This window comes from Lissotriton helveticus, chromosome 6, assembly GCF_964261635.1.
Source record: "Lissotriton helveticus chromosome 6, aLisHel1.1, whole genome shotgun sequence".
NCBI classification, from domain to species: domain Eukaryota; kingdom Metazoa; phylum Chordata; class Amphibia; order Caudata; family Salamandridae; genus Lissotriton; species Lissotriton helveticus.
Window position 1 is genome coordinate 669377990 of NC_136067.1, and position 19458 is coordinate 669397447.

Below are 19458 nucleotides of genomic sequence, written 5' to 3' on the forward strand. Positions count from 1 at the left end.
CGGCTTTCTTAGCCCGGCTCGGTCCCGCTGGTTTAGTCACGGAGGAGGATGCAGTCGAAGATGTTGCCCCGCTCGACTGCGTGTCCTCCTCCTCCTCCAGGGCCACCAGCCGCCGATACTCGGCGACTGTGGCCTCCAGCCTCCGTTGCCGGGCCAATCTAGCCTGCTCCCTCCTTGTTGTTGATTTGGAAGAAGGAGCAACTATATGAAGAAAGAAAGACATAGTCTGTAACCAATGCTCCTTATTAATAACACAAAGTGATTGAGCCGAAAGTTGGGTCACAGAGTACAAGTAGCAAATTGAAAGCACAGTACATAACTATTGAGGACAGTATCTATGTAACCCTCCCACTTCTGCATCCTTGCTCTAACAGTAGTGGTAGTTTAATGAACTAATTCTACGACCACTATGGACTTCCATTACAGTCGACTATGACAGTACACCAGTCTTATTCTTCTTCTTCTCTCTTGTTTAGGGAAATGGGTACGTTATCTTATGCAAGCCGGCAGAATGACATGGACACAGCACAGTGAAGTTGCACCCGAGAAAAAAAGTTGCACACCATGATGATGGAGACAGACTTGCGTTACTGTACCGGTCCAGTACATGCAGGTGGTGAAGCTATTACTTTTCTATTACGGGTGGCACTGAGAATACTCTGTTACAAGGGCTACTGCTTAATTAATTTACCTTTCACCCTACAGTGCAAATGAGTACTAGAAAAGGAAACTGAAGAAGCTAACTAATTTGATTATCTATCACTTCACATGGGACGTATTTAATGACAGATGAGATGACTTTAGGTGCTTTGCTTAATATTGAGTGAACACAGTGATACACCCACACATGAATGACGTACTACAAGTAAACTAAAGTTATTAAGAGAGGTACGGAGTGTCCACCGTAATAACCAGATATATGCTGTGAATGCAAACGCAATACAAAGTACTGCTACTATTCATGGAAGTATTGGACACATTTACAATTTCTTTTCCTTGCCTTCCCTGCACTGGGACGGACGTGCGGGTGCGGTGGTACATGCTCTTCAAGGTAACACTTACTTCACCTGGCGACCATCTACTCTCTCTAGATACACATTTGCTATGTAAGAGTCAGAGAATACCATGCTCCAGGCATCCATTCATTCAAAGTATACGCACACATACAGTTTCTGTTTCACCCACCCAGGCTGCTGTCCTTCCACCCATCCTTGCTTCATCATTGACCCAGCCATGCACCATACCATATTCTTTCCTTCCCAGCCACCTCTGGGTCCAAGCAAACACATATCGTTCTTCTTTGCCAGCCATCATACAAGTTCGCGTCCCACTTACTTACACCCTTCTTTCGCTTTTCGTTCATCCCATCCATCACGTTCGTCTAAGAACTTATTGGGATTCTTCTCACCAAAAACTTCACAGCTAAGTCGAAGTACATTTCGAGGAGGCTACTACCTGGTTGATTTGTAATTGTAATACACCCGTGCAGAAAGCACACTATGCAGTCTTCAATCTCAATAAGTAAGGAATATATAGCTTACCTGTTTCCGCCACCACCGTTTGATCCCCCACAGGAACGGCCACCAGCTCTTCTACCGCCGCATCCTCCCCAGAGGCCTCCGAGTCCAAGTCCAACACATCAGCCACCTCCGCGCTGGCCCCGTCACCAGATGTTACACCTACAAAGTACATTTAAGAAAGTTAGAATACACCACTCACTACTATATAATATTTGGTCTAGGAGAAATGTTAAAAAAACAGAATACAATGTAATAATTTGTGACTGTCTACTCCATAGTAAAAATGTCCCATTTTCCAGGGAAGGCTGTTGTCTTGCTGCACTTTTATGCACAACTGATGAATGCTTGCTTTTGATTTTTAACACGCACCACTTTTTCTCCTAACAGACAGAAGCTTGACTCCTGAGTCCTAAGAACACGACCAGGATCAAGTTCAAAGTAGGTGAGAGTTCGGCTCGACCACAAGAAATGTGTCCAATTAATCGTCAGCACTAACCACTTTTCCGTTTACAGTTAAATAGTTTTATGACAAAGTAGATTTCAATAAATGTGTTTACTTTTAATAAAGCTTTTACACTTAAATAGACTCTGTGGTTTTTGTTCCTCTAGACTAGAGTGGATGAGCTAAAGGTTTTGGAATTTTTGCAAGCATGAGTGCCTCTGACACTTCTTGACTGTGCTGTGACTCCGTACTACTCTCTTGTCCTGCGTACGATAATCTAGAGATCATTGGGGATCTATAATCGGTGACTTCGGGAGCTGAATGACTCTGCCACACTATCTAGTCAGTAAGGAGACAGTGCATAGAGGTATTGCTGAATATAATGGGAGTCCAATGGAATTGCCAAATGTCCAATCTTAGTTAGCTACACAGACAGACTAATAAGAATAGTCTAGTAATACCACAGGGAGTCATCATATTCGAGGCAGGATAAGAATTTATATCCAGTCTACAAGAAGATCAAAGACGATTTAGAAAAAATCGAATGAGGAACGCTAGGAAAAAATAGGTACTGTTTAGTAAAATGTAAACTTACTGGGGCCAGCAAAGGAGCCCTCGCCTGCCCGATCCTGGCCTGCATCCTCAGCACCCTCCTCCTGTGTCCTCTTGCCCTTGGGGGGAGCTGATGTACAACATGAAAGAAAGAAAAACCATAAAACATGGATGAGATTTTTCAACCAAATCAAACATTTCAAAAGAACAATAACAACATATTTTGGAAAAATAGCAAATAGATAGACAACTATTCCACGGGATCTATCTCATGTGGTATACTACGTTATTCGTATTGCCTGATTTGCGGAACGTTGACTTAGAAAGTTCCTATGTAACTCAATAAACAGACTACTAAAGAGGTTTGCCTAGGCCTGGCACTGCAGGCAGTAGTGCACAACACGTGACAGACAAAGTCCATCCTGCTTGCAGATCAGTGAATACTCAAACTATCAATCCACCCGCCACCACCGCCACTATTTCTTCTGATAGCCATGTGACTGTCTAAAGGAAGGACACTGGACTTCAGTCTGTTGGGGCTGATTTATAAGTCCCTTGCGGAAGTTGCGGCTGATTTTCCTCCATTGTTGCGTGCCTTTTCTGACGCAGCGGCAGAACAAAAGACTCGCCATGGTGTTGGTGCGGCGTATATATTAAAAAAAAAAACACATATGGGCATATGGGCGATGCATCACGTTGTAAAGCCCTGCGCCATCAGGGGGCGTTCCGGCGCAAGGGAGGGCGTACCTGCGCAGGAACGAATCCTAAAAGTGGCTGAGGGAAATCTACAAGATGTCAATCAGTCATTTTTATGACAATGATGCATGACTCAAACCCTGCGCGCTTGAAGCCGACGTACGGCTTGATGCAGCATTGGGGAGATAGGGTACCCCAGAGCATTGCTGGAGCTGCGCCATCGTTGGCACGCAACTCCAGCAATGCGCTGCCTTTACGGCACAGATGCGTAAGGCTTCTGTGACGTTTTGGGCCAATGGGTGGTGGTGGCATGGCACACAATTACTGCCGCATCCCTGCTACTTTGCAGGGATGCGCCGGTAATTGAAAATATGACCCTTACTGTCTAGCATTACGCAGTTCTTTTCTTTACAGTACACTGATACATAATTTCTCAGGCCAATGAAATGCTTCTGAACACAACATACAAAACAAAGAAGCATAGTAGCAAGCAAGGCTACTGAGAAGGAGAGCAGTGCACCTGAAAATGAAATGCATAGAAGATTTTGAAATATAATTTACCTCAATGTAATCGGCAGCATTATTGCTCTTGGTAAAGAACAAAGATTTGCAAATAACAGAGCAGGATAAAACAGAGTAGTAAATGTACTACTACTACTACTCACCAAGCCCGGGGACCTCTACGCCGAGCGCGTCCAGCAAGTCCCGCTCCCGGTCCATGACATCGGTCCAGCGGTGGGTGGCCTGGTTATATGTGCGCCGGACCCCAGAGATCTTGTACATGGCCCGGCACACCTTCTCCCACCGCTGGCGGCGCTCCCGGATGCCATAGCCGGTCGCGATCTTGCCGCCTCCCAGGATCGTCTTGGGGAGGCGGCGCTGGACATGGAAGATCAGTGCCGCCACTTCCTCCGCGCTAAAGATCTCCCTCGGGACCACTTGCTCCCCCCTTAAACGCCCGCACGGGAGCCGGGCACGGGGTGCGGGACCCTTCCCCTTCTCAGGGTGCTTCCCGGCTCCCTTTACCATGGTCTGGGCAGAAATAAACTTAAATGATAAAGAAGAAATAGAATAGTGAAGAAGAAAATAAAAGAGTTTAAAAAAGTAGTTTAAAAGTAACTAAAAGCTGCAGAAAACACAAAAATATAGAGCTAGAAAAATAGAGGGTTAGATAATAAGTAAAATTAGATCAAAAAAACTTCAAACAAGCAAAGGATGGCAGAGATTGAGAGAGGATAGAGAAAGCATGCCCAGAACCATAGCAATGAATGAGAAACAAGATGGCCGCGCCCGTTCACGACCGCGTGGGTAAGTTCGCGCGAGATTTTCCTTGCGAGTACGCGCGAACTTGTACTCGCGAGCAGCACACTTTGCGAGATTACACATAGCGGGCGGAAACGGAATTACGTCACGCCAACAAGATGGCCGCGCCCGTGTACGACCGATAGGGTAACTTGGCAAACGAATAGCTAGAAGCGCCTCGCGAACACGCGCAAGATCACGCGAACATACACGTCGCAACAAAAACAATTTTGTATTCGCACGTATTCGCGGCTTCCGAAATCGATCTCGCACGGATTCGCGCCCCAAATAACGCGCGAAATTGCAAAAAAAACGATTTTAGCTAAAATGAAAGCAATGAGCAGGTGCAAAAGTTCAAACTTAACATTAGTAACATTCAAGGTAGTGCTTCCTGATGGGCCCCTCCAGAGTTTGCAACAATTCTATGACCCTGCTATGACCCAAACAGCAGGCTCATAGAATAGCACCATAAAGGTCCTGTAAAAAAAAAATTTCACTGCAACAAAAAGCAAATTACAGATAAGGAAGGAAGCAGGTGCCAGCCAGACTGGAACTTTCAAAATTACTGACACATTAATGAAACACAAATTAATTGATGGCAGTTGAAGAAGGGCAGGTGTGCTAGCTTTTTTCAACCACCATAATCTACAGTAATAAATAAACCTAATAGGTGCCTGTGAGGATGTACTAGAGGGTGGCATGGGTGTCCCAGAGGGTGGCAGTGGTGAAACAGAGGGTGCTGTGAACCTGTGATGATAAACCAGACGTAGAAACAACATAGTCGCGGCCGTTGCAAGCCGAAAAGTAAGTTCGCATTTGCGAACTTGTCCCAAAATCGGCGCGAACACGCGCCAACACAAAAAACGGAAAAATCCGCAAGTCCGCTAGAGTTCGCGGATCTTCGCGGATTGCGAATCCGTAAATACGCAAGTTCGCGGATTGCCAATCCGCAAAATCCGCCCATGCTTAAAAAATACCCCTTTACCCAAAAACTGAAAACTGACCCTGAACACTAAAAATACCCCTTTACCCAAAAACTAAAAACTGACCCTGAACACCAAAAATACCCCTTTACCCAAAAATAAAAACTAACCCTGAACCCTAAAAATACCCCTTCACCCAAAAACGCTAAACTGACCCTGAACCCTAAATATACCCCTTAAAAAAAACCAAACATTTTAAATTTTAAATATAATTATATACTTACAAATACTTACGTTGTAATGGTATGCGTTGTAAAGGTACCTACGTTGTAAAAACATGCGTTTGGTAATACATACGTTGTAATGGTTTTAGCGTTGTAAAAGTTAAGTTGTAAAGGTGGTAAACCAATATGAACATTACCAAACACTATCATACACTCTTATCGGATTACTTTAAATAACATTTCACTAATTTTAACATTGTAATAAATATTTACATTTAAAATAAAACATTAATTAACATATTAAATTTTAATTTAAAAATTTAAAATTTAATATAGTAATTAATGTAATATAACAATGTATATATGATAAAAATTGCAATGTAGAATGTAAACAAATATTTGAAAAAAGTGTATCAAAAAATATGAAAATGTTTGCATCAACAACTGAAAAGTATGAATAAAAAAAGTGTCCAAAACTATATTACCATTGTACTTAATAAATGTTGACACTTGTGATATATATGTAAAAATGTACAAAAGAATCATATTTGTTTATTATTAAAAAATATATAGCAAAATTATATATCATAATAATTGTAAAATATAAAAAAAAAAATAATTTCTTTTTTTATAAAATATAAAATATAAAACATAACACATAGAAAATACTTAACAGTAAGCTAAAATAAATCACAATTTTAACTCCAATCCTACATAAGTCAGGTAAAGTGCTGGACAGGAAACAATAATATTTGTGATATTATAACACATAAACATCACTATATATATTAATAACCACTCTTATCTATTATACTACAAAATAGACTATTAAATTACAATCACACAATATTTTATTTTGAACATAACAATACCAACATTTTTAACCAAAATTTAAAATTTCAAAAATCTAAATTTTTTAACAATTTTAAAAAAGTTTTAACATTTTTAAAAATGTAACCCAAACTTTGTATATTTGTATTTTGACTCATTCTTAGCATATATTATAACAAATACACAAACATAAAATATTACACACTTGACTTATAATAATAAATTATAAAAATAAATGTAAAATTTCAAATTTCAAATTTGAAATAAAAAATTTCAAATTTCAAATTTCAATTTAGAAATTTAAATATTGAAATTTCTAATTTCGTATTATTTATAGAATTTTTTTATTAAACACTATATAAAAAATATAACACTTAATTACCAAATTATTATATAATACATTCAATTTCAAATAAATTAAATAAATTTTCGTATTTCAATTTATAATTTATTTTAATTTAATTTAAATTTTATTAAACATATTTTAATATACTACCCACCCTTATCCCCTATATCACCAACAACCCGCTACTAAATCTTTTAAAAAAACAATTCAATCAATAATTCAGTAATTTAAATTAAATTTAAAATTTCGCCATTGAAAAAAATTTTCATTTACATTTTTCTAATTTTTTACCATTATATACATATTATTTACACTACTTTTTTAACTTACTACCCACCCTTATCCCCTATAATACCAATAACCCGCTCCTAAAATATTTACTAATATTTAAAAAAATTACATTTTTATCCCTATAATAATAAAAATAAACATTTAATTAATAATATTTAAACATAAAACAAATTTTTCTACACTTATATTACACATTCAATTATTTTGTCGATATTATATTCAACGATATTTCTCTAAACGATATTCTATTCATCGATATTTTATTTTGACGATATTTTTGTCATTCTACAAAAACGATATTTACAACAACGATATTTACTACAACGATATTTTTTACAGTCGATATTCTTACCTCGATATTTATGCTAGTCGATATTATCCCGTCGATATTCCTGCTTTATACCCCCAGAGCTACACATGTGTGCATTAAACAACAGTTTCTGTGCTGTCTGTTGAATTTAAACATAATTTGGGGCATGGATGGCATTGAATTGCAAAATGTTTATTTTTTGGGGTAGTTCACTTTTTTTGTGTGTGTTAAATAAATGCCTTTGTTGGATGTGTGTGGCTGGTGTGGTTGTTGTGTAACTTGCAAACCTTTTTTAGCCATGTGTTTTTTTTTCATTTTTGCATTGTTGCATTAAAGCTGCGTTGTTTAGCATGGCTTTTTTGAATGGTTATATAGGCCTGCTTGAGTTTATTGTTTTACTGGCCTCCTGCTTGTTGTCTTATGAGTGACCAACCATGTGGCTGGTGGTGGCTGTTTTGTGTTGGTAGTTAGTGTGCTGCTTTTGCCATAGGCCTGCATGTCTTTCCTTTGTTGCTCTTGGCTTACTGCTTGTTGTTGTTGTGGCCTGGCCATGTGGCTGGTGACCATTTTGTGATGCCAGCCAGTGTGCTTTTTCCATAGGTTTACATTGTCTGTCTTCCCTTTCTTGTTGTTGTGGTGGCATCGCCATGTGGCTGGTGGCATTTTGTGATGCCACCAGTGTGCTTTTGCCATAGGCCTACATTTTCTGTCTTCCCTTTCTTGTTGTTGTGGTGGCCTCTAGCCCTCTAGTTGACGGCCATTTTGTACAGCCAGCTAGTGTGCTTTTGCCATAGGCCTGCATTGTCTAGCATTATCTGTCTTCCCTTTCTTGTTGTTGTGGTGGCCTGGCCATGTGTTTGGTGGCCATTTTGTATAGGCAGCCAGTGTGCTTTTCCCGTAGGCCTGCATTGTCTAGAATTGTCTGTCTTCCCTTTCATGTTGTTGTGGTGGCCTGGCCTTATGGCTGGCTGCCATTTTGTACAGGCAACTAGTGTGCTTTTGCCATAGGCCTGCAAGCTTTCTTTTTTGGTGGCCAGGCCTTGCCCTTGTGGTTGTTTTGCATGTTTTTTTCTTTTTACCCAGCAAAAAAATGCAGGACAGTTCATTGCATTTTCTATTACATTTGCAATAATATTGATTTGAATTGATTCAGTATGTGGCCAAGACTGCCAATAGGCCTTTTTCAGCCAGTAGTGCCCAGAGCTACTCATGTGTCCATGAAACAACTGTTTCTGCGGTGTCTGTTAAATTTAAACATCATTTAGGGCATGGATGGCATTGGATTAAATTACAAAATGTGTTTTTGTTTGGGGTATTTCACTTTTTTGTGTGTGTTAATTAAATGCCTTTGTTGGATGTTTGTGGCTGGTGTGTTTGTTGTATAATTTGCAAACTTTTTTTAGCCCTGTGGATTTTCATTTTTGCATTGTTGCATTAAAGCTGTGCCGTTTGGCATGCCACCTTGGTCTGGCCATATAGGCCTGCTTGAGTTCATTGTTTTACAGGCCTCCTGCTTGTTGTTGTGTGAGTGGCCATATGGCTGGTGGCCATTTTGTATCATGTATGTGGTGGTAGTTAGTGTGCTGCTTTTGCCATAGGCCTGCATGTCTTTCCTTTGTTCCTCTTGACTTACTACTTCCGTCCACTTTGCCAGCTGCTGCTTCCTGAGTTTATATAGTGTATATAGTGCACCATGAAAACCCATGTTGTCAAAATCTCACGAATGGCTGCACTGTTGTTATGTTTTTTAATAACTAATCTGAGTTAATACAATTTATTAATATTAAATAACACTAACAAGTGTGATCACACACTAAGTAATATATTATATTTGTTTTTATGTTTGTACAGTAGTAAATTGAACCACAACAATAGATGCCATGTTGCACCGATGTTCTTCTTTTTTCTTTGCATTTAGGTGCACAAAAGAGGAGGAGGCGTCATCACCCATTGTACTCCCACACAAAAGTCCTGCTGCGCACAATGTCACATGACATGTGACCACAGATATGTCTTCAACTTGTGCCACTGCATGCTGCTGGCATCTGAAGAAGATGGCCCCAAAGAAAGGTACCATATCCTCCAGTACCAAGAAGGTTGCCAGTTCCGGTGTGCCGACCAATATCTTTTTTGGGAAACCAAAAATTGCGCCTGCAGCAGTGGTGTCTGGGGAGCAAGCTGGGAGCAGCACCTCACCAACATAGGCCCAAGCCCATGTCTGTCGCAGAGGCAGCCTGCCTCTTCACGACAATGAGCAGCGATTTTGAAATTGACTTATTGTTATCGCCAAGTAGTACCCAATCAACGCAGGAAACTCAGATAAGTGGACAACAACAGCTTCAACCACCACTCACAATAGGAGTTGTTCCTCCTGGAGTAGGGGCAATTCAGGAAATCGAGCTTCCTGCAGAGGAAGAAGAGCAAGCCACTCTTTCACAAGATCCATTGTCTTCCAGATCCCCAGCAAGGAAAAGGGGAGTTAGTCCATTGAGTTCTTCTGCAAGCCCCCCTTCTGATGATCTAGATGCCACTTGGAAGCTACCACCTGAGTCTGAGAGTGAGAGACACCAAGAGACACGGCTAGGGAAAAGGAAGGTTCCAGAAAGTCTCAGAGTTATGGAGGTAGATGTGAGAAGAGTATGATGACGAGCCATTCATCATCATGGACATCAGTTCTTCCCCAGTGGAGAACGACATTACACCATCCCAAATTGATGTAACATGGATACTACCAACACAGGTAACAGCAACACCACATCCAGCTTCCATATTTGCATTTTCAAAGGCCTGGCAGTGACCTACAGCTACATCCAGCACAACCACCTCAGTAGAAGTAGTTAGTGGTAGCCCACAGAGTCAAATTCCATGCCCACCCTCCAGTTCATCCGGCATGGCAAGTGGCACCTTTAGCAGCTCCAGAAAGTTTTTCTCCCCAGTGTGGGACTTCTTTTTGGTTATCAGTAAGGAGGAGAACATTGCTATATGCTCCATTTGTAAACAAGGTGTTAGTCGGGGTAAGCTTAATACAAACTATAGTACCTGAGGCCAAACAACCCATATGAAAACACACCACTTGATCCAGTGCGAGGAACACCTTAAAGGCCAAAAAAGTCAAACTGCACCCATTGCTGTTGGTGATGATGAAGAAGTAGAAGATACGATCGCGGTGGAAGGTGAACAAGAGGTAGACATTTTCTCTGGATCACAAAGTAGCCCTGTCCCCAGCAGTTCAGTGGTACTGCCCACATCCTCATCAGCCTCAGCAACATCTCAGTGGCACATGAGTAGGAGTCAGGCTGACAGTGAGACACCAAGGCAACAGAGTACCGCAACAAAAAAAGGGCGGCGTTGAGCCTAACAACATCTTGCGTCAAGAAGTCACCTGCATCAGTGGTACCAGAAAGGAAAAAAATCCAGCCTACCATTCTCAGCATATTTAGGTCGGAGGGGCAGTATGGACACAACCACCCAACGGTGCGTTTGTACAATGCGAAGCTGGCTAAAATGTTAGCCGTGGACCTTCTCCCATCTGCACGAAATGGAAGGTTCCCAGTTGGTCCTATTTTGCCAGAGTTGCTGTTCATGACTACAGACATGTGGACCAGTTGCCAAACCACTGATTACATGTTCATCACTGCACACTGGATCTCTTTTGTGAGGGTTAGAGAAAAGATTAAGTATGGGTGTAAAATGCGCTCCGCTCGCGAAATTTGCGAATTTTCAGCAATTTCGCGATCCACGACTCTCGCGAAATTGCCGCGGGCGGATTTTTTTTTGGGCCCACAGGAAGCACAGTTAAGTTAAGGCTTGAGTTGCAGCTAACTTTGTAACCCTTTTAGAATGGTGCTGGCAAGCTGCCAGAGTGCTTGCTGGCGCCATTCTAAAATGGTTACAAAGTTAGCTTCAACTCTGTAAGTGCTTCCTGTGGGCCAAAAATTAAACCTCAACAGGAAGTACTTACAAATATATATAAAGCAGGTGCCCGAGTTGAAACTCAAGGTCAGTAACGTTTTAATCAGTCCAAAACATTAGTGAGCACGGTCGAGGCTGGGCAAGTATGCTTTAACCCCATATCTGCCGTCGAAAATTATCTGTAATACCCGGGGGAGGTCTTTGCATCCCTGAGTTTCTTGAGCACAATCCCCATTCCTGTGACCAGGAGGCTGCTTTCTCCTCACCTGCTGCCCTGCTCGCTCTCTGACTCTTTATACAAGAGGTATGTTGACATGCATAGAAGCACGGCAAAACACACTAGCGGTATCAAACGTCTTCCCGCCTTTTCCCAACTATGATGGACAGCTCACTCAAGGGACCTCGTCGCCTTTTGGCGCTTTGGCAAAGTTACAGGCACACATGGTCAGTGGAGACAAATCTTTTGGCCCTACGCAGCTGCAGTGTAAGAAAAGCACTATTATTTACCCAACGAGGTAGCACTTACTGATTAGCCAGTAGAAAGTACTCCAGTTGAGTAGAGGTATTGCACAAAATGGTGGCATCTTCGTGGATAACTATGCAGGGCAGGATTCATTCTGGCACGAAGCTCCTGTCACAAAAATTAAACCTCAACAGGAAGCACTTACAGATATAAATAAAGCAGGTGCCCGAGTTGAAGCTCAAATTCAGTAATGTTTTAATCAGCCCAAAAGCATTATTGAGCATGGTCGAGACTGGGCAAGTGTGCTTTAACCCCATATCTGCCGTCAAAAATTATCTGTAATACCCGAGGGAGGTCTTTGCATCCCTGAGTTTCTCTAGCGCAATCCCCGTGTAGTTCCTGTGACCAGGAGGCTGCTTTCTCCTCACCTGCTGCCCTGCTCGCTCTCTGACCCTTTATACACCAGAGGCATGTGAACACGCAGAGAAGCCCCGCACCACACACTAGCGGTATCAAATGTCTTCCCACCCTTTCCCAACTATGATGGACAGCTCACTCAAGGGACCTCGGCGCCTTTTGGCGCTGTGGCAAAGTTACAGGCACACATTCTCAGTGGAGACAAATCTTCTGGCCCTACGCAGCTGCAGTGTAGGAAAAGCACCATCATTTACCCAACGAGGTAGCACTTACTGGATTAGCCAGTAGAAGTACTCCAGTTGAGTGGAGGTATTGCACAAAACGGTGGCATCTTCATGGATAACTATGCAGGGCAGGATTTATTCTGGCAAGAGGCTCCTGTCACAAAAATTATACCTCAACAGGAAGCACTTACAGATATAAATAAAGCAGGTGCCCGAGTTGAAGCTCAAATTCAGTAATGTTTTAATCAGCCCAATATATTAGTGAGCACGGTCGAGGCTGGGCAAGTGTGCTTTAACCCCATATCTGCAGTCGCAAATTAGCTGTAATACCCGAGGGAGGTCTTTGCATCCCTGAGTTTCTCGAGCGCAATCCCCGTTCCTGTGACCAGGAGACTGCTTTCTCCTCACCTGCTGCCCTGCTCGCTCTCTGACCCTTTATACACAAGAGGCATGTGAACACGCATAGAAGCCCTGCACCACACACTAGTGGTATCAAACGTCTTCCTGCCCTTTCCCAACTATGATGGACAGCTCACTCAAGGGACCACAGCACCTTTTGGCGCTGTGGCAAAGTTACAGGCACACAAGGTCAATGGAGACAAATCTTCTGGCCCTACGCAGCTGCAGTGTAAGAAAAGCACTATTATTTACCCAACGAGGTAGCACTTACTGATTAGCCAGTAGAAAGTACTCCAGTTGAGTAGAGGTATTGCACAAAATGGTGGCATCTTCGTGGATAACTATGCAGGGCAGGATTCATTCTGGCACGAGGCTCCTGTCACAAAAATTAAACCTCAACAGGAAGCACTTACAGATATAAATAAAGCAGGTGCCCGAGTTGAAGCTCAAATTCAGTAACGTTTTAATCAGCCCAAAAGCATTATTGAGCACGGTCGAGACTGGGCAAGTATGCTTTAACCCCATATCTGCCGTCGAAAATTATCTGTAATACCCGGGGGAGGTCTTTGCATCCCTGAGTTTCTTGAGCACAATCCCCATTCCTGTGACCAGGAGGCTGCTTTCTCCTCACCTGCTGCCCTGCTCGCTCTCTGACTCTTTATACAAGAGGTATGTTGACATGCATAGAAGCACGGCAAAACACACTAGCGGTATCAAACGTCTTCCCGCCTTTTCCCAACTATGATGGACAGCTCACTCAAGGGACCTCGTCGCCTTTTGGCGCTTTGGCAAAGTTACAGGCACACATGGTCAGTGGAGACAAATCTTTTGGCCCTACGCAGCTGCAGTGTAAGAAAAGCACTATTATTTACCCAACGAGGTAGCACTTACTGATTAGCCAGTAGAAAGTACTCCAGTTGAGTAGAGGTATTGCACAAAATGGTGGCATCTTCGTGGATAACTATGCAGGGCAGGATTCATTCTGGCACGAAGCTCCTGTCACAAAAATTAAACCTCAACAGGAAGCACTTACAGATATAAATAAAGCAGGTGCCCGAGTTGAAGCTCAAATTCAGTAATGTTTTAATCAGCCCAAAAGCATTATTGAGCATGGTCGAGACTGGGCAAGTGTGCTTTAACCCCATATCTGCCGTCAAAAATTATCTGTAATACCCGAGGGAGGTCTTTGCATCCCTGAGTTTCTCTAGCGCAATCCCCGTGTAGTTCCTGTGACCAGGAGGCTGCTTTCTCCTCACCTGCTGCCCTGCTCGCTCTCTGACCCTTTATACACCAGAGGCATGTGAACACGCAGAGAAGCCCCGCACCACACACTAGCGGTATCAAATGTCTTCCCACCCTTTCCCAACTATGATGGACAGCTCACTCAAGGGACCTCGGCGCCTTTTGGCGCTGTGGCAAAGTTACAGGCACACATTCTCAGTGGAGACAAATCTTCTGGCCCTACGCAGCTGCAGTGTAGGAAAAGCACCATCATTTACCCAACGAGGTAGCACTTACTGGATTAGCCAGTAGAAGTACTCCAGTTGAGTGGAGGTATTGCACAAAACGGTGGCATCTTCATGGATAACTATGCAGGGCAGGATTTATTCTGGCAAGAGGCTCCTGTCACAAAAATTATACCTCAACAGGAAGCACTTACAGATATAAATAAAGCAGGTGCCCGAGTTGAAGCTCAAATTCAGTAATGTTTTAATCAGCCCAATATATTAGTGAGCACGGTCGAGGCTGGGCAAGTGTGCTTTAACCCCATATCTGCAGTCGCAAATTAGCTGTAATACCCGAGGGAGGTCTTTGCATCCCTGAGTTTCTCGAGCGCAATCCCCGTTCCTGTGACCAGGAGACTGCTTTCTCCTCACCTGCTGCCCTGCTCGCTCTCTGACCCTTTATACACAAGAGGCATGTGAACACGCATAGAAGCCCTGCACCACACACTAGTGGTATCAAACGTCTTCCTGCCCTTTCCCAACTATGATGGACAGCTCACTCAAGGGACCACAGCACCTTTTGGCGCTGTGGCAAAGTTACAGGCACACAAGGTCAATGGAGACAAATCTTCTGGCCCTACGCAGCTGCAGTGTAAGAAAAGCACTATTATTTACCCAACGAGGTAGCACTTACTGATTAGCCAGTAGAAAGTACTCCAGTTGAGTAGAGGTATTGCACAAAATGGTGGCATCTTCGTGGATAACTATGCAGGGCAGGATTCATTCTGGCACGAGGCTCCTGTCACAAAAATTAAACCTCAACAGGAAGCACTTACAGATATAAATAAAGCAGGTGCCCGAGTTGAAGCTCAAATTCAGTAACGTTTTAATCAGCCCAAAAGCATTATTGAGCACGGTCGAGACTGGGCAAGTGTGCTTTAACCCCATATCTGCAGTCAAAAATTATCTGTAATACCCGAGGGAGGTCTTTGCATCCCTGAGTTTCTCTAGCGCAATCCTCGTGTAGTTCCTGTGACCAGGAGGTTGCTTTCTCCTCACCTGCTGCCCTGCTCGCTCTCTGACCCTTTACACACAGGAGGCATGTGAACACGCAGAGAAGCCCCGCACCACACACTAGCGGTATCAAACGTCTTCCCGCCCTTTCCCAACTATGATGGACAGCTCACTCAAGGGACCTCGGCGCCTTTTGGCGCTGTGGCAAAGTTACAGGCACACATTCTCAGTGGAGACAAATCTTCTGGCCCTACGCAGCTGCAGTGTAGGAAAAGCACTATCATTTACCCAACGAGGTAGCACTTGCTGGATTAGCCAGTAGAAAGTACTCCAGTTGAGTAGAGGTATTGCACAAAATGGTGGCATCTTCGTGGATAACTATGCAGGGCAGAATTCATTCTGGCAAGAGGCTCCTGTCACAAAAATTAAACCTCAACAGGAAGCACTCACAGCTATAAATAAAGCAGGTGCCCGAGTTGAAGCTCAAATTCAGTAATGTTTTAATCAGCCCAATATATTAGTGAGCACGGTCGAGGCTGGGCAAGTGTGCTTTAACTCCTTATCTGCAGTCGAAAATTAGCTGTAATACCCGAGGGAGGTATTTGCATCCCTGAGTTTCTCGAGCGCAATCCCCGTGTAGTTCCTGTGACCAGGAGGCTGCTTTCTCCTCACCTGCTGCCCTGCTCGCTCTCTGACCCTTTATACACAAGAGGCATGTGAACACGGAGAGAAGCCCCGCACCACACACTAGCGGTATCAAACGTCTTCCCGCCCTTTCCCAACTATGATGGACAGCTCACTCAAGGGACCTCGGCGCCTTTTGGCGCTGTGGCAAAGTTACAGGCACACATTCTCAGTGGAGACAAATCTTCTGGCCCTACGCAGCTGCAGTGTAGGAAAAGCACTATCATTTACCCAATGAGGTACCACTTGCTGGATTAGCCAGTAGAAAGTACTCCAGTTGAGTAAAGGTATTGCACAAAATGGTGGCATCTTCGTGGATAACTATGCAGGGCAGGATTCATTCTGGCACGAGGCTCCTGTCACAAAAATTAAACCTCAACAGGAAGCACTTACAGATATAAATAAAGCAGGTGCCCGAGTTGAAGCTCAAATTCAGTAACTTTTTAATTAGCCCAAAAGCATTAGTGAGCACGGTCGAGGCTGGACAAGTGTGCTTTAACCCCATATCTGCCATCCAAAATTAGCTGTATTATCCGAGGGAGGTCTTTGCATCCCGGAGTTTCTCGAACACAATCCCCGTTCCTGTAACCAGGAGGCTGCTTTCTCCTCACCTGCTGCCCTGCTGGCTCTCTGAACCTTTATACACAAGAGGCATGTGAACACGCATGGAAGCCCTGCACCACACACTACGGTATCAAACGTCTTCCCGCCCTTTCCCAATCCCAACTATGATGGACAGCTCACTCAAGGGACCTCGGCGCATTTAGGCGCGGTGGCAAGTTACAGGCACACATGGTCAGTGGAGAAAAATCTTCTGCCCCTTTACGCAGCTTCAGTGTAGGAAAAGCACTATCATTTACCCAACGAGTAGCACTTACTGATTAGCCAGTAGATACTCCAGTTGAGTAGAGGTATTGCACAAAACGGTGGCATCTTCGTGGATAACTATGCAGGGCAGGATTCATTCTGGCACGAGGCTCCTGTCACAAAAATTAAACCTCAATAGGAAGCACTTACTGATATAAATAAAGCAGGTGCCCGAGTTGAAGCTCAAATTCAGTAACGTTTTAATCAGCCCAAAACATTAGTGAGCACGGTCGAGGCTGGGCAAGTGTGCTTTAACCCCATATCTGCTGTCGAAAATTAACTGTAATACTCGAGGGAGGTCTTTGAATCCATGAGTTTCTCGAGCGCAATCCCCATGTAGTTCCTGTGACCAGGAGGTTGCTTTCTCCTCACCTGCTGCCCTGCTCGCTCTCTGACCCTTTATACACAAGAGTTTGAGTTTGAGTTTTAAAAATTTTATATAGCGCTCTTTCACCAGCGGTTTCATTTTTTTTGAATTTTTTTCCCCTATTTTGTCATAACATGGGCAGGGCACAATAAATACATAACCATAAATACATAAGTAGACAGTGTCTTGATATCTTAAGTATCTAATCCATACTTCCATCGTATAAACGGTTCCCAAATTTGCATACCCAATTTCTTCCCTTTTTTTCCTTTCCTAGAATATATAGCAGTTTCCAATTTTTGTGTTGACATTACTTTTCCTAACCATTGATGATATGTTGGTGGATTCGGGTCCAACCAGGCTGACGCCAGTGATAACCTCAGAATCGCCATTGACACAAATATAAAACTTTTACAGCTCGTTTGTTCTGGGCTGATCCCCAATAACATAGTGGCCGGTGTTAATTCTATTGGTATTAACATTGCCCTTTTAAAAAATTCCACAATGTCACGTTTCAATTTATCTAAATGTGGGAAAGATGCAAAGATATGCGCCAAATCAGCATTTGTACTTCCGCATCTAAAGCAGATAATACCAGATGTTCCGCCCCACTGAGCAATCTTCGCTGGTGTATAATATAAGTGGTATAACATCTTATAATGCTGGGCCTGGAGGGATGATGAACATAACATTGTCTTCCCCATTTCCAGCGACTCAGAAAAGATATCCCCATCCAGTTCCAGATCTAATGCCCATCTGTCTCTCCACTTCTCTAGGTCATCTTTTTTTAAAGCTGTCATTTCTAAGTAATATCTTTTGATAGTACAGTCAGAGCCACTCTCTATAAGATCTAACAATCTACTTCTACCAAAGCCCAATATGCCCCCCTGTTTTTTCAAGAGGCAACTTCTTATTTGGAGATATTTAAAAAAGTGTTTTGTGTCTAATGAGAAACTATTTTGTAAATCAATAAATTGCAGAATACCTTGTGGACCCATCATATCACCGACTTTTCTTATCCCGAGACTGTTCCACTCTTTAAATACAGTTCCTGAAAAGACCTCGCTAGGTAAGGAGGGGTTATCCTTCAATCTAGTATAGAAGTTGAACTTCCCAATTCCCACCTTCTTTGAAAATCCTTTCCAAATATTATGTGCCGCTATTACTGTCTTGAAACGTGTTCTTTTGAAGTAGCTACCTTCTGTAAATCTTAGAAACACATTTTCAGCGTTCATACCAAGAACCAGACCGTATATTGCTAACAACCCTAACTTATCCCAGCCCTCCACTTCAGCCCCTCCAATCAGACCTCCCATATATTGCAACGCTGCAACCCAATAATATAACTTTAGATCTGGTAATGACCAACCTCCTCTTTCCCGTGGGAGTGACATGAATCTCAGCGCCCTCCGCGTCTTGCCTTTTGACCAAATAAAGCGGTTGATCATTTGCTCGCAGATTTTAAACCATTTATTGTCTATAGCTAGTGGAATTGCTCTAAATATATACAAAAATTTCGGCAAGACCAACATTTTAATAATATTGACTCGTCCTACCAAAGATAAATGCAAATTCTCATACCTATCTAGATCTGTTTTGACCTTCTCTATTATTGGAGCTATATTTTTTTCCACGAGGTTAGTGAGATCAGCTGAGATAATAATACCTAAATAAAGTCCATGCTGGACCACCCGATTATCTCCGCAAGTTATTTTGGAGTTTTTGATAATCTGTGTTTTTGTGGTATTCAAGGCATAACCCGATATATACCCAAATTCACGAGCTTCCCCCTCTATCCTCTCTATTGCCTCCGTGGGGTTTGGTGTTACCACCACCACGTCATCAGCGTAGGCTAGAATCTTACAAGGACCAAGCAACGTATTCAATGGGGGAATATCCGGAGATAACTCTATCTTATGAATAAATGGATCCATATACATGGCAAATAAGAGAGGGGAGCAAGGACACCTTCACCAGCGGTTTCATGGCGCTGTAACTGGCAGATCTCCACAAGGGACAAGGGGTGGAGGACAGGGAAAAAAGGAACTACATAAAAATTTTACTAAAAAAATAAGCTTTAAGTTTCTTGCGAAACTGGGAATATGAGGTAAGGGATCGGAGCTCCAAGGGTAATGAATTCCAGAGAGCTGGGGAAAGGGTCGCAAATTTTGATCCCCCCACTTTTTCCGGCGAAACCGGGGAACTGTCAGGAGGAATTTGGAAGAGGAT